Source organism: Bubalus kerabau, chromosome 2 (assembly GCF_029407905.1).
Source record: "Bubalus kerabau isolate K-KA32 ecotype Philippines breed swamp buffalo chromosome 2, PCC_UOA_SB_1v2, whole genome shotgun sequence".
NCBI classification, from domain to species: Eukaryota; Metazoa; Chordata; class Mammalia; order Artiodactyla; family Bovidae; genus Bubalus; species Bubalus kerabau.
The window spans coordinates 20,734,847-20,750,033 of NC_073625.1; the positions used below are offsets into that span (position 1 = coordinate 20,734,847).

The following is a 15,187-nucleotide window of genomic DNA, read 5'->3' on the forward strand; positions in this document are numbered from 1 at the left end:
GCCTAGTGCCTTGAGAGTGCCCAGGCTGCGGTGCAGAGAGGGCGAGCTGAGGCTGAACCCCTGAATAAAGGAGCACAGGATGAGTAGAGTTTAGAAGACAGAAGACTGGAGAGGAGAGAGACCTCCTGAGGGTTCCCTGGAGAACCAGCAGGATGCTGATCAGCGCAGTGTGTGAGCAAATGATCTAAGACTGTGGAAACCAGGGGGTGCTTAGATCTTATTTCCACTGTGGTCTCCTCCTACCCCTCACTCAGAGCACTAAATAACTTGTGCCCCGCTTCCCTATTCCCCACCCCCACTCTCTAAATAACCCATTTCCAACTATAATTCAGAAGAGAGCATTTTTTAGCCTCACCAGTTTCCCTAGAGTAGCAGTCCCCAACCTTTCTGGTATCAGGGTCCAGTTTCATGGAAGACAGTTTTTCCACAGATTGGGGTTGCCAGGGGTGGTTTCAGGATGACTCAAGTGCATTACATTTATTTTGCACTTTATTTCTATTATTATTATGTCAGCTCCACCTCAGATCATCAGACATTAGATCCTCGAGGTTGGAGACCCCTGCCCTAAAGAGTCTCTGAGTCATAATTCTCAAAATTTACAAGACAATCCAAGATGTTGGCATTAGAATCTCCCCAAATGGATCTTAACTTTGGCATGATTTTTAGTTTGTCAAAGATGTGAGAACCAGGTAGGATGGAAAAACAGACTGAGTTCCAGAGGAGTGTGGCGCTTCTGGGTTCTGCACCAAACTCTCTGTGTGGAGGGGGCAGTGATGTGCCCAGAAGTCTGCACACCTGCGCAGCTGGGCCTCTGTGTTCCCTTGGGAAGAAGAAGGTGTAGACTGTGGCCCTGGCGGCCTGACTTGTGTGCCACACCAGCCTCAGGTTTGGAACCACAGACCTGAGGGAGCTTGGGAAGCCACCTGAATATGCTGTCCATTTATGGACTCATCAAATGATGGCTTCAGTTATTTACCATCTGTCTCAGGCCTGCTGCAGGCTGGGCATTGCTCCGGATGCTTGGATCCAACAACAAACAGGAGAAATCCCCACATTGTAGTGATGCCTGCATTCTAGTAGAGAAGACATACCATCAACCAGAATGTCAGGTGGACAGAAGTACCATAAGGAAAATAAAGCAGGAGATGGGATGTGGGTGACCAGGAGGTGGTGGGAGTGGGGATGATGCTGTTTGTACAGGGTGGTCAGGAAGTCTCTTTTTGAGCAGAGACCTGAATGAAGCATGTATGGGGTGTGGGGAGGCTGGTTGGGGACCTAAGTGGTTAAAACGGGGTCCTGAGGTGGGAGTGTGCTTTGTAAGGAGGCCGTGAGGCTAGAGCAGGGTGAGGAGGGGCAAGAGAAAGGAGCAGAAGACGCAGGAACCTGTAGATGTGTGAGTGACAAAGTGAGCAGAGAGTCTGAGCAGATGAGTAACGTGGTGTGATGTGCATTGTGTGGGAATCCCTCTGGCTTCAGTGGGGAACAGACTGTGGGATCAGGAACTCGGCTAGGAGAGCATCCCACATGCAGGCTGATGGTGATGTGGACCAGGGAGCTGATGAAATGGTCAGATAGATGGGTTTGAAGCTAGAGCAACGGGATGTGCCGATGTATTCAGTGTGTGGTGTGAGAGAAAAGGAGAGATATAAAGGAGTCCACGTACTTTTTCCAAAGTAAGCGAAGAACAGAGTGGACATTCACAGACATGGGGAAGCTTGGAAAAGGAGTACCTTGTGGAGCATGGGGCCAGTGGGAATCAAGAGTTTGATTTTAGACACATTAGTGTCCAAGTGACAGTGTTTAATAGGTAGTCAGATCTCAGTGTGTATTCAGGCAAGAAGTCAGGACTGAAGGCGGCCTGAGACCGTGGCTAGGCAAATGGCCAGGTTGCTGGGAGTTTCCACATAGACTGAGCTGCCCTTGGAAGTGGCTCTTTGCCCTGATGAAGCCGTCCTGTTTGGGGGTCCCTTACTTTCTAATGGACATTAACATTTTCATGATTATGTTCATTTGGCTTCACTGAGGCTTCATTTGGAAGCTGGCTGCACCTACCTGCTGGAAGGTGTACCCGAAAAATAAGAAAAAATAGACTTAATTGAATAAGAATTCTTTCTTGTTTACAGTTACAACTTTGAAGAGGTTAGAGATGAGGGCTCGGCTGCCATTGGTCTTGTGATGTAACACTTTTCACGATGCCAGGGGCTTTTTGTTTGTTTAAAACAGACTCAAGTCCAGGCTGGATCTTTTGGGAATGAATCTTGGATGGGGGGAGTAGATAAAGAAAAGCTGATGTTGGAAGAGGGTCTGGCTGGACCACTTTCCTGGTAGTGTTTGTTGATACAAGTGGGTGATATTCATGTGCAAAGTAAGGAGGTGGAAGAATTTCAAGGTTCCTTCTAGGCTCTGTGGGTCTGACTCTAGTTTGTGGGGTCTTTCAGGCCCCTTTAGTGGCTTCTCAGCACCCTCCTCACCCAGAGAAATTCATTCTGCCTGCCCCTCCCTTTGTCCAAAGGAAAAATGAATTTGCAGGAATTCTTGTCATCTTCCTTCAGAGACGTGAAGGTAAGATACAATTTCCAACTGTTCTTCAGGACTTCAGATTCCTCCCTTTGTCCTTCAAAACCAGGTCGACTTCGACAAGGCGGCCTGGCCACTGTTTCAAATTTCAGTTCAGGTCCTAAAGGTTCCTCCCCTTTTCAGATGAGAGGAGAACTCAAGTTGGAGGGAAACCGTTTTAGTCTGAAGGCTTTTATGAAACTGTCTGCATTCACTCCTCTGAGCCTGGAACCGTTTCCAGGAAGAAGTAGGTGACAGGCTATCCAAATAAAGAGTCACCTTTTGAAAGCACTCCAGCCCAGCAGCGTGGGGGCTTTTTATGATCCTGACTTGTATCTTGAGAGCAGGCAGGCCAGAGCTGGGTCTGGGCTCTGTTCCTCCTCTCCCTCTCCTCCCCTTAGCGCACTTTGATCTGTGAAGCATGTCTAATCCTCAGCCAAGTCTGCTAGAACTTTATCCAAAGCAGGAAAAGGGGAAATATTTTTCCTTTCTTGGGTGGATTTGTATTTATATAAACCCTTAGCAATGCTGATGGAGCCAAGTGGCCTGCACACAAGTCTGAGGATCAGGGTGTTGGAATGACTGAGTGCAAGATCGGGCAGGGTAATGGGTCTCTGTACCCTGGGTCAGCTTTGACATGGGTCAAAGGTCTGGAGAGGGTGGTGTAAGTCCTGGTGTGCATTTTGCTGGAGGATGTGCTTATATATAAGGCCGTTTATACAGCAGCTCAAGCTGAGCCAGCAGCTGATCAATTAACTCCAGATCATAACTCCAGTGAGATGTCTGTATGTATGTGAATGATTAGTTCACTTTATTTCTTCTGTCATCACTAAGAATATAGGATGTGGAAGGTCTTAGCTGTCCTCTGAAACTTTAGTGTCGGAAACTTGACCTTTTCACAGTGTGTCTGTTATTGATTTACTGATACTTGCATGAATCTGTCCACACCATTTTGGACCAGCCCTTGCCACTTCTCAAGGGTAGTGAGTTTTTGCTTTTTTATTGATGTAACACTGATCTGTAACATTATGTAAGTTTCATGTGTACAACATTATATTTCTACTTCTGTCTACCCTACAGTGTACTCACCACCAAAAACTCAGTTTCCATCCATCACCATCCATTTCAGTTCAGTTGCTCAGTTATGTCCAACTTTTTGCGACCCCATGAACCGCAGCGCACCAGGCCTCCCTGTCCATCACCAACTCCCAGAGTTTACCCAAACTCGTGTCCATTGAGTCGGTAATGCCATCCAACCATCTCATCCTCTGTCGTCCCCTTCTCCTCATGCCTTCAATCTTTCCTAACATTAGGGTCTTTTCAAATGAGTCAGCTCTTTGCATCAGGTGGCCAAAATATTGGAGTTTCAGCTTCAACATCAGTCCTTCCAATGAACACCCAGGACTGATTTCCTTTAGGATGGATTAGTTGGATCTCCTTGCAGTCCAAGGGACTCTCAAGAGTCTTCTCCAACACCACAGTTCAAAATCCTTTTTAACTCCCCTGAGGTCATCCTTTCCCTCCTGGGAGCCACTGTTCTCGTCTCTGTATCTCTATGTTTGTTTATGTTTAGTTTGATTTGTTCATTTGTTTTTGCTTATTAGGTTTTTATATTCCCTATGAGTGACATCAGACAGTATTTATTTTTCTTCACCTTATTTCAGGGTGGTGAGTTTTTCCTGCATGTCTCATATCGATATGATGGCTTTCTTGTCCTAAAACCACTTCCTTTAAGCTTCAAGTGGTGCCTCATGGTTCTATGTTTCTAGGCTACAGCATGATTTGTTTTCAGACTTTCTAGAGAAATCTTGTATAAAATCTAAAGATAGCATCCCTTGCTCTTGTGATATCCTGATTTGTCTGTTGTCACTGTTGTTTAGTCACTAAGTCGTGTCCTACTCTTGCAACCTCATGGACTATAGCCCGCCAGGCTCCTCTGTCCATGGGATTTCCCAGGCAAGAATACTGGAGTGGGTTGCCCTTCCGTCCTCCAGGAGACCTTCCCAACCCAGGGAGCAAACCCATCTCCTGCATTGGCAGGCAGATTCTTTACCACTCAGCCACCAGGGAAGCACATTGTCTGGGCTAGTCTGGACATGATGAAGTTATTGACAACAGCCAGTGTACAGAACATTGATATAAATCAATCTTTTTAAAAATTTTTTTAAAATTTATTTATTTTAATTGGAGGCTAATTACTTTACAATATTGTAGTGGTTTTTACCATTCGTGACACTGTACAGGAGACAGGGATCAAGACCATTCCCATAGAAAAGAAATGCAAAAAAAGCAAAATGGCTGTCTGGGGAGGCCTTACAAATAGCTGTGAAAAGAAAAGAAGCGAAAAGCAAAGGAGAAAAGGAAAGATATAAACATCTGAATGTAGAGTTCCAAAGAATAGCAAGAAGAGATAAGAAAGCCTTCTTCAGTGATCAGTGCAAAGAAATAGAGGAAAACAACAGAATGGGAAAGACTAGGGATCTCTTCAAGAAAATCAGAGATACCAAAGGAATATTTCATGCAAAGATCAGCTCGATAAAGGACAGAAATGGTATGGACCTAACAGAAGGAGAAGATATTAAGAAGAGATGGCAAGAATACACAGAAGAATTGTACAAAAAAGATCTTCACGACCCAGATAATCACGATGGTGTGATCACTGACCTAGAGCCAGACATCCTGGAATGTGAGGTCAAGTGGGCCTTAGAAAGCATCACTACGAACAAAGCTGGTGGAGGTGATGGAATTCCAGTTGAACTATTCCAAATCCTGAAAGATGATGCTGTGAAAGTGCTGCACTCAATATGCCAGCAAATTTGGAAAACTCAGCAGTGGCCACAGGACTGGAAAAGGTCGGTTTTCATTCCAATCCCAAAGAAAGGCAATGCCAAAGAATGCTCAAACTACTGCACAATTGCACTCATCTCACACACTAGTAAAGTAATGCTCAAAATTGTCCAAGCCAGGCTTCAGCAATATGTGAACCGTGAACTTCCTGATGTTCAAGCTGGTTTTAGAAAAGGCAGAGAGGAACCAGAGATCAAATTGCCAAAATCCGCTGGATCATTGAAAAAGCAAGAGAGTTCCAGAAAAACATCTATTTCTGCTTTATTGACTATGCCAAAGCCTTTGACTGTGTGGATCACAATAAACTGGAAAATTCTGAAAGAGATGGGAATACCAGACCACCTGATCTGCCTCTTGAGAAATCTGTATGCAGGTCAGGAAGCAAAAGTTAGAACTAGACGTGGAACAACAGACTGGTTCCAAGTAGGAAAAGGAGTTCATCAAGGCTGTATATTGTCACCCTGTTTATTTAACTTCTATGCAGAGTACATCATGAGAAATGCTGGACTGGAAGAAGCACAAACTGGAATCAAGATTGTTGGGAGAAATATCAATAACCTCAGATATGCAGATGACACCACCCTTATGGCAGAAAGTGAAGAGGAACTCAAAAGCCTCTTGATGAAAGTGAAAGTGGAGAGTGAAAAAGTTGGCTTAAAGCTCAACATTCAGAAAACGAAGATCATGGCATCCGGTCCCACCACTTTATGGGAAATAGCTGGGGAAACAGTGGAAACAGTGTCAGACTTTATTTTTCTGGGCTCCAAAAATCACTGCAGATGGTGACTGCAGCCATGAGATTAAAAGACGCTTACTCCTTGGAAGGAAAGTTATGACCAACCTAGATAGCATGTTCAAAAGCAGAGACATTACTTTGCCAACAAAGGTTCGTCTAGTCAAGGCTATGGACTGCAAGGAGATCCAACCAGTCCATTCTGAAGGAGATCAGCCCTGGGATTTCTTTGGAAGGAATGATGCTAAAGCTGAAACTCCAGTACTTTGGCCACCTCATGCGAAGAGTTGACTCATTGGAAAAGACTCTGATGCTGGGAGGGATTGGGGGCAGGAGGAGAAGGGGACGACAGAGGATGAGATGGCTGGATGGCATCACTGACTCGATGGACGTGAGTCTGGGTGAACTCCGGGAGTTGGTGATGGACAGGGAGGCCTGGTGTGCTGCGATTCATGGGGTCGAAAAGAGTCGGACACGACTGAGTGACTGAACTGAATTGAACTGAACTGAACAATCTGAGGGAGCCAGAGAAAGTCACACCTTAAATTTGGTTTGACTTGATTCCCAAAGAGTCGGACACGACTGAGCGACTGATCTGATCTGATTTGACATAAATCAGCCATGGGTATACATGTGTTCCCCATCCTGAACCCCCTTTCCACCTCCCTTCCCATCCCATCCCTCTGGGTCATCCCAGTGCACCAGCCCTGAGTGCCCTGTATCATGCATCAAACCTGGACTGGTGATCTATTTCAAATATGATAAATATACATGTTTCAATGCTATTCTCTCAAATTATCTCACCCTAGCCTTCCCCCAAAGAGTCCAAAAGACTGTTCTTTACATCTGTGTCTCCTTTGCTGTCTCGCATATAGGGTCATCGTTACCATCTTTCTAAATTCCATATATATGCATCAATATACTGTATTGGTGTTTTTCTTTCTGACTTACTTCACTCTGTATAATAGGCTCCAGTTTCATCCACCTCATTAGAACTGATTCAAATGTATTCTTTTTAATGGCTGAGTAATACTCCATTGTGTATATGTACCACAGCTTTCTTATCCATTCATCTGCTGATGGACATCTAGGTTGCTTCCATGTCCTGGCTATTGTAAACAGTGCTGAGATGAACATTGGGGTACACATGGCTCTTTCAATTCTGGTTTCCTCGGTGTGTATGCCCAGCAGTGGGATTGCTGGGTCGTATGGCAGTTCTATTTCCAGTTTTTTAAGGAATCTCCACACTGTTCTCCATAGTGGCTGTACTAGTTTGCATTCCCACCAACAGTGTAAGAGGGTTCCCTTTTCTCCACACCCTCTCCAGCATTTATTGCTTGTAGACTTTGGATCGCAGCCATTCTGACCGGCATGAGATGGTACCTCATTGTGGTTTTGATTTGCATTTCTCTGATAATGAGTGATGTTGAGCATCTTTTCATGTGTTTGTTAGCCATCTGTATGTCGTCTTTGGAGAAATGTCTGATTAGTTCTTTGGCCCATTTTTTGTGATATAAGTCAGTTTTTTATTTCACTGTTCTTTGCTCTTTCCAAACTCCAGATTCTGGCAACCTCTCTGGAGGAATTCTACATATTCATAAGTGCCATGGGAACCACATTCACCTGCTGTCCCAGGATGTTCATCCTGGCCCCCAGGAATATGTGTCTGATGGGGCCTCACACTTCAAAGGGGAACCTTTTCCAAGTTTCTCCCAGGCATCTCGTCCCAATGCTGGGGTGGACACTTGGGCAAGAAAACTCCCTGGGGACCCTAGGACTCTATCAGCAGGTGGAGAGAGTCTAGACAGAAAAACATCCTGGAGGAGGAGGAGAGGATGGGGGCTCTTGTTTCACTACAAGTAATGGAAATGACTGGGGGCTGGGGGGAGGGTTGTAGAAGTGGGAATTTCAAAGTTCTGAGTGTGAGGAAGAATGGTGCAGAGGGTAGCATGTATGCAAATAAAAACATAAAAATGAAGAAGAAAAAAAGACATTAAGAAGAGGAAGTGTACACTTGTGATGTGAGGGAAGAAGATCTGCAAAGAAATTTTGTCAGCAGTTTTTTTTCCCTCCTTGGTTGAACTTTTGCCAAATGCTTGATCTGAGGTCCCAGCTCTTTTGATCCAGAAGAGACCTGTGTGATGATCCATCCAGGAGGCGCCTTGGACCAAATGCCATTCTTCTTAGTGGAGCATACCTGAGACGCTTAGTCACCTCCTTCTGTTCCTCAAACAAACAAAAAGCTTTATGTAATTAAAAGCAAACATAACTATGAGGACAATCATCTTCTGTCCCGAATTGGGTTAAACAAGGAAAGGCTGGGTTTGTCTGCTCCCAGGGGAACACTGGGCAAAAAAGGAAAAATTCAAAGGGTGCGTCATCTGTGCCCCGATTTGCAGGGGGAGGCTTGGCTTCCATTGAATTACTCATCAGGAGTGTCTGAGGGCTTCACAGGCTAGCATCATTTTTATTGAATTGAATGCGTCAAAGAAGGCATCAGGAGCGTGGTCTTTGTTTTTCCTTCTGCCTGTAACCATCACCACTACCACCACCTTGGAGGGTGCTGGGAAGAAGCTGAAGTGTTGAAATTTTGTTTGTTCAGTGCAGCCTAATGGCAGGCCATGAAAACTTGCTGAAGGTAGGTACTGAGCTGTGCCCATAGTTCAAGGTCATCTCTAAGAACCCCAGCTGTCCTGCTTCTGTAGGCTTGTTGTAGGTTGTACTCTCTTAATGATAAGACTTTAAAATTGTCCCCAAAGCTTCAAGGCACAGAAGGGCATTTCTGAGTGATTTTTTTAAAACAAAGTCCCAGCATTAATAATCAAAACTGGAGAATGCAACAGATCTTGGAGACAGAAATGCCTTTACACTGTTAACTTCCCTAGAACTCACTGGGTTCCAACATTTTGAAGAATGACATGACTAAATGGTGAAATGAAAACAGTTCTGGAAGAGATTCACAGTGTCTGATGGTGTGAGTTTTTGCAGCTGCCTTTGGAATTCATAACTTAGGATGTGTCCGATTATTAAGTGGTCCAATCAGTCTGACTATTTCCAAAAGGAACAAATTGAGCCAAAAGCAAAGTGTTCACGGGAGGAACGCAGAATCCCTGAAGTTTAGGGAACGCTTCTTGGAGTCTCAGAGTGCCCTAAGAGTATATGGTATGGCGAGGTGCCGGACGAGAGCTGTGTGCACCCCAGCTGACTTCCCTGTGACTGAGCAGAAAGATGCCTGCTGAATCTAGAGGTACCCCAGTTTCCTGGCGAGTTCAGCAGTAACTCCCAGGGGACCTCCCCGGAGTGTTTTGAGGGTGGCCTAGCTGGCTTTCTTGTTAACTCAGCAGCACCCAGTGGGGGCAGCTTTTCAGGGACTCCAGTTGGCACCCCCGTCTAGCCTCATTTCAACAGCATGCTCCCCACCTTCCCCCACAAGACAGCTTCCTGGGGAATTTTGTCAGCACCCAGAGGACAGTTCGGCCACCTGACCGTGAACTAGTCTGGCCTGGGCAGCCCAGCAGGCTTCTCCCCGATCCAGGGACCGCACCCCACCCCACCCCAGCTCATGAGGTCTGACTCTTGGCCTGGCCGGAGGCTCCCCATGCCCAAGCCCTTCTTCCTTGGCTCTTCTCCCTCAGCCTTGGCATATTCTTTTGAATTCTCTTTCCCCTTGGTAGTGAATCCCTTGTAATAGGTTAATAATTATTTATATTAAATCTTAGTCTGTGGTTTCTGTCTCCTGAGTAGGCTGAACCATAGAGCCAGTAAATCTTAGCCAAGACAGGAACTAAGGCTAATTCCAGAACCAAACTGCTTTGTATCATTTCTCTGTGATCAGCAGTTTCATATACACTGAGGTGATTATTGTGATTAAAGTGCTGTAGACTGATTTATTTTTGTCTTTTTAAATTTTTATTGGCGTATAATGGATTTACAATGTTGTATTAGTTTCAGGTCTATAGCAAAGTGAACCAGTTATACATATATTTACTGTTTTTTATATTCTTTTCCCATATAGAGTATTACAGAATACTGAGTAGAGTTCCCTGTGCTATACAGTAGGTCCTTATTAATTATCTTTATACAATAATAGAGTGTATATGTTAATCCCAAACTTCCAGTTTATCCTTCCCCCCAGTAACCGTAAGTTTGTTTTCTACATCTGTAACTCTGCCTCTGTTTTGTGAGTAAGTTCATTTGTACTATTTTTTTTTTCTTGGTTCTATATATATATAAGTGATATGATGTTGTCTTTCTCTGACTTCATATGTATGACAGTCTCTAGGTCCATCCATGTTACTACAAATGGCATTATTTCATTTTTTTATGGCAGTAATATCCATTGGATATATGTACCACATCTTCTTTAGCTACTCCTCGGTCAGTGGACATTTAATCGCTTCCATATCTCGGCTATTGTAAAGAGTGCTGCACTGATCACTGGGGTGCGTGTTATCTTTTGCAATTATGGTTTTGTCTGGGTGTAAGTGCAGGAGTGGGACTGCTGGGTGACAGGGTAGTTCTATTTTTAGTTTTTAAGGAAATTCCATACTGTTCTCCATAGTGGCTGTACCAATTTACATTCCCACCAACAGTGTAGGAAGGTTCCCTTTTCTCCACACCCTCTCTAGCATTTACCGTTCGTAGATTTTTTGATGATGGCCAATCTGACTGATGTGAGGTGATACCTCATTGTATTTATAGTTTTGACTTGCATATCTCTAATAATTAGTGATGTTGAGTATCTTTTCACGGGCTTTTTGGCCATCTGTATGTCTTCTTTGTTGAGATGTCTCCTTGCTGCTAAGTCGCTTCAGTCATGTCCAACTCTGTGCGACCCCATAGACGGCAGCCCACCAGCTCCCCCAACCCTGGGATTCTCCAGGCAAGAACATTGGAGTGGGTTGCCATTTCCTTCTCCGATGCATGAAAGTGAAAAGCGAAGTCGCTCAGTTGTGTCTGACTCTTAGCAACCCCATGGACTGCAGCCCACCAGGCTCCTCCAACCATGGGAGTTTCCAGGCAAGAGTACTGGAGTGGGTTGCCATTTCCTTCTCCAGGGGATCTTCCCAACCTAGGGATCGAACCTGGGTCTCCTGCATTAGAGGCAGACGCTTTAACCTCTGAGCCACCAGGGAAGTGTCTCCTCAGACCTGCCCATTTTTTGATTGGGTTGTTTGTTTTTTATATTGAGCTACATGAGCTGTTTGTATATTTTGGAGACTAATCCCCTGTCAGTTGCTTCGTTTGCAGTTCATCACATCGGCCTCCAGGGCCTTTGTGCTGGGCTCCTTTCTCTTTTTTGTCTTCTAAGCCTTGTGATCTTTCATTTACTCACTCACTCCTCCATCTACCCACCTGTTCACTTTAGCAGTCAGACACAGAGCCTTAGAGCTGGAAAAAACTCAGAGATGAACAAGGCCATCACCTCAATTCTGTTTTTCGGGTGTGGGAGGTACAACATAACTCACAGCTTCTTAGAAAATTGTTTCTGGTTGTGGTCCCCATTTCCACCTTCCATTCTTTCCCCAGGCCTCTTCAGTCACACACCCGTCCCCACCTTCTGTTAAAGGCTCCAGTCACCTCCAAACCCAGTGGCCCCATGTCTGCTGTTACTTTGCTTATCCACCCAGCAGAATTTGGTACAGCTGGTCACCTCCTTTTCTTGAAGGGGTCTGGTTTCTTTTGTGAAGCCATGTTCTCCTGCCTTGTGGCAGTACCTGGCTGGCCTCTCTTCTTTCAGCTGTCAGCTAGGAGTACCCCAGGCTCCATCTCCAGTTCCTTTCGCTTCTCTATCTACTCACTTTCCTGGGTGACCCCATTCACTTTTATGCTTTTACCGATCGCATGTTTGCTGATTTCTTCTGGATCTCTACCTTCAGCCTTAACCTTTCCCCCAAAGTCCAGAATTGAACAAGTAGTTGCACACTTATTATGTATTACCATGTTTGTCTAACAAATCTAACTTGACCAAAAGAGAGCTCCTAGTTTCTCCCCTTCCCACAAGTCACTTCTCTCTCAGTCTCACAAGTAGCACCACCAGCTGTCGTCTTCCCAGACCAAAGATTTGGAGTTATCCTTGGTTATTCTCCGACTCTTACCTCCATATCCAAGTCATTGGAAGTCCTGCTAACTGCCTACAGAACACAGCAGTCTCTCCATCTCTGTGGGCTCCTCTCCAGACCAGGCCTCTACCTCCTCCCATCTGGGCTCATCTGTGAGCCTCCTCAAGTCCCCCTGCCTTCATTTTGCTGTCCTTACACAGCAGCCAGGGTGATCTTCTCAGATCAGATGCCATCCAGTTCAGTTCAGTTGCTCAGTCGTGTTCGACTCTTTGCAACCCCATGAATTGCAGCACGCCAGGCCTCCCTGTCCATCACCAACTCCCAGAGTTCACTCAAACTCACGTCCATCAAGTCGGTGATGCCATCCAGCCACCTTATCCTCTGTCGTCCCCTTTTCCTCCTGCCCCCAATCCCTCCCAGCATCAGAGTCTTTTCCAATGAGTCAACTCTTTGCATGAGGTGGCCAGAGTACTGGAGTTTCAGCTTTAGCATCATTCCTTCCAAAGAACACCCAGGACTGATCTCCTTCAGAATGGACTGGTTGGATCTCCTTGCACTTAAAACCTTCAGCATGGCTCTTTACCACTTAGAATAAAGACCAAACATTTACCCCTGGTCTGCAGAGTCCCCAGTGTCTGGGCCTCACTCCCTTCCTTCCTCCTCTCATCATGCTTCTCCTTCACCCCACAATCTAGACTCTTCTCTGGGGAACTAAGCATCTTCCTACTTTCATGATTTTTCATTAGTGGTTTCCTCTGCCTGGAATGTTCTTCCCATGGTTTGCTTCGCCTCATCATTCAGATTTCAGCTTTAACGTCATCACCTCAGAGAGGCATCTCAGGCAACCCAGTCACTCTCTCTCATTACCCTGTTTTAATGATCTGTGTAATGAGGTTTTAAGTAGTTATGCAGTTTTTTTCTTACCAATCTTCCTCCTAGACTCTAAGCTTTATGAAATCAGGGACTGTTGTTTACCTTATTCCTTGCTGTTCTCTCAGAGTCTCTGGTGCTGCCTGTCTCACATTAGTTGGTGGTGGTTATGTACCTGTTGAATGAATGGTGAATTTAGTAGCAGAACCAGACCTAGGACATAAATTTTCCTCTTTTGTTTCATATCTAATTTATACCGGGATTTCTTTTGCCAGTAAAGTCTTTCCTGCCTGTTAAGTTATTGTGTCTCCTGTATACTTAAAGGTTATGTTAAGATTTCCAAAAACAATTCCAAAGCCACGTTACCTTTAATTCATTCTGATTTTAAATTTACTTATAAATGGCACCTTTCATTTAAATATGATAGAAAAGACAACATTCAGTGACATTTTGTGAATTATAGCCCTTGGTTTTAAAACTTTTTTTCCATTTATTCCAATTGGCTATTATAAAATGGCACTTTAAGATACTGTTATAAGTTGGGAAAAGCATGTTTCCATAGTTGTGCATGGTTTTTACCTCGTGATAAAGATGTTGGCTGGTGATGGGTCCAATCCTGGGCTTGGGGTAGAGCAACCAGGTCTGTTGTTGCTCTTGACATGGACTCACTGTGTTACTTCCTACGTGTCAGTTTCTCTTCTTAAAAAGTCATTAATTCATCATCACAATGGATTTTTTAAAAATCAAGACTACCAAAATGTACAACCAACTCTATTTCTTCGGAGCAGCGGCCCACCTGGAGCCTCCCAGCCACTGTGCTGTGAGGAGGCTCAGCTCTGGGGACCCTCCTCTGAGACAGAATCGGGCAGCCAGACCTGCAAAAGCTGGTTTAGTGGGAACCAAGAGGTATTGAGAGATCGCTTCTGCTCCCTTCTCTCATGCTTTTGTGTGTGCACAGTGGCATGTTTTTATTCAAGTGCACTTGATTTACAATTTATGTTAATTTCAGGTATACAGTGTAGTGATTCATTTTTTAGATTATAGTCCATTATATGTTATTATGAGATAATGGCTATAATTCCCAGGGCTTACAGTATATCCTTGTTGCTTATGTATTTTATGTATATTATTTTTTATCTATTAATCTACTCTTAAATTGTCCTTCCCCCTTCCCTCTGGTAACCACTAGTTTGTTTTCTGTACCTGTGAGTGTTTCTGTTTTGCTATATGCATTTGCTTGTATTTTTTAGATTCCACATATAAGTGGTATCATACAGTATTTGTTTTTCATTCTCTGACTTATTTCACTAAGCATAATATTTTCTAGGTCCACTGATGTTGCTGCAAATGGCAACGTTCCATTCTTTTTTATGATCAAGCAACATTCCATTGTGTGTATACACGAAATCTTCTTTATCCAGTTACCTGGTGATGGGCTCCTGGGTTGCTTTCATATCTTAGCCATTGTAAACATTGCTGCTATGAAAATTCGGTGCATGTATCTTTTCAAATTAGTGTTTTCCCAGATATATACCCAGGAGTGTAAATACTGAATCATAGGGTGGTTCTATTTTTAATTTTTTGAGAAACCTCTATGCTGTTTTCCATAGTGGCTGCACTAACTTACTTTTTCACTGTTTACTCCTCCTGTGTATATACTTTCTAGGTTTTATTCTGTTTTAAGACGAGATGTCCTTTTATTTTTCTCTGGCTCTCGTCTTCCATATAAAAGTGACCGTGGAGTTCTCTCATTTTTGCTTCTCTGATAACTCTGTGGGCTTGCAGAGTGGGAGCCTTCCTGCTCATGGGTTTCCAAGGATGCTGCCTTTGCCCTGAGGGGGATGTGGGAACGTGTATGTGTGTATCATTGCGCCTCATCCAGAGTCACGTTTAATTAAAAGACAGCAGTGGACTTTGGGCGGTGGAGGAGTGAACTTTAGACTATTCCAGCTCTAAGAGGCCTTGAAATCTAGATAATTCCTTGTTTAATAGAACTTATATAATTGCTTATTTTAAAATTTCCAGACCACTTTTTCTGTTTTGAGGGATGTTCATAACTTAGAACTTCCTGGATCAGGAAGTGGGTTTTATTTGCATGGAAAAAGGCAGGTTTGGGCCT

General features: G+C 44.3%; 1 protein-coding gene across 10 annotated transcripts in view; it reads left to right on the forward strand.

The window, feature by feature from the left end:
- Positions 1–15,187, forward strand: part of MFHAS1 (multifunctional ROCO family signaling regulator 1) — a 115,110-nt gene that overhangs the window by 78,236 nt on the left and 21,687 nt on the right. The gene's annotated exons all lie outside the window — the stretch shown is intronic.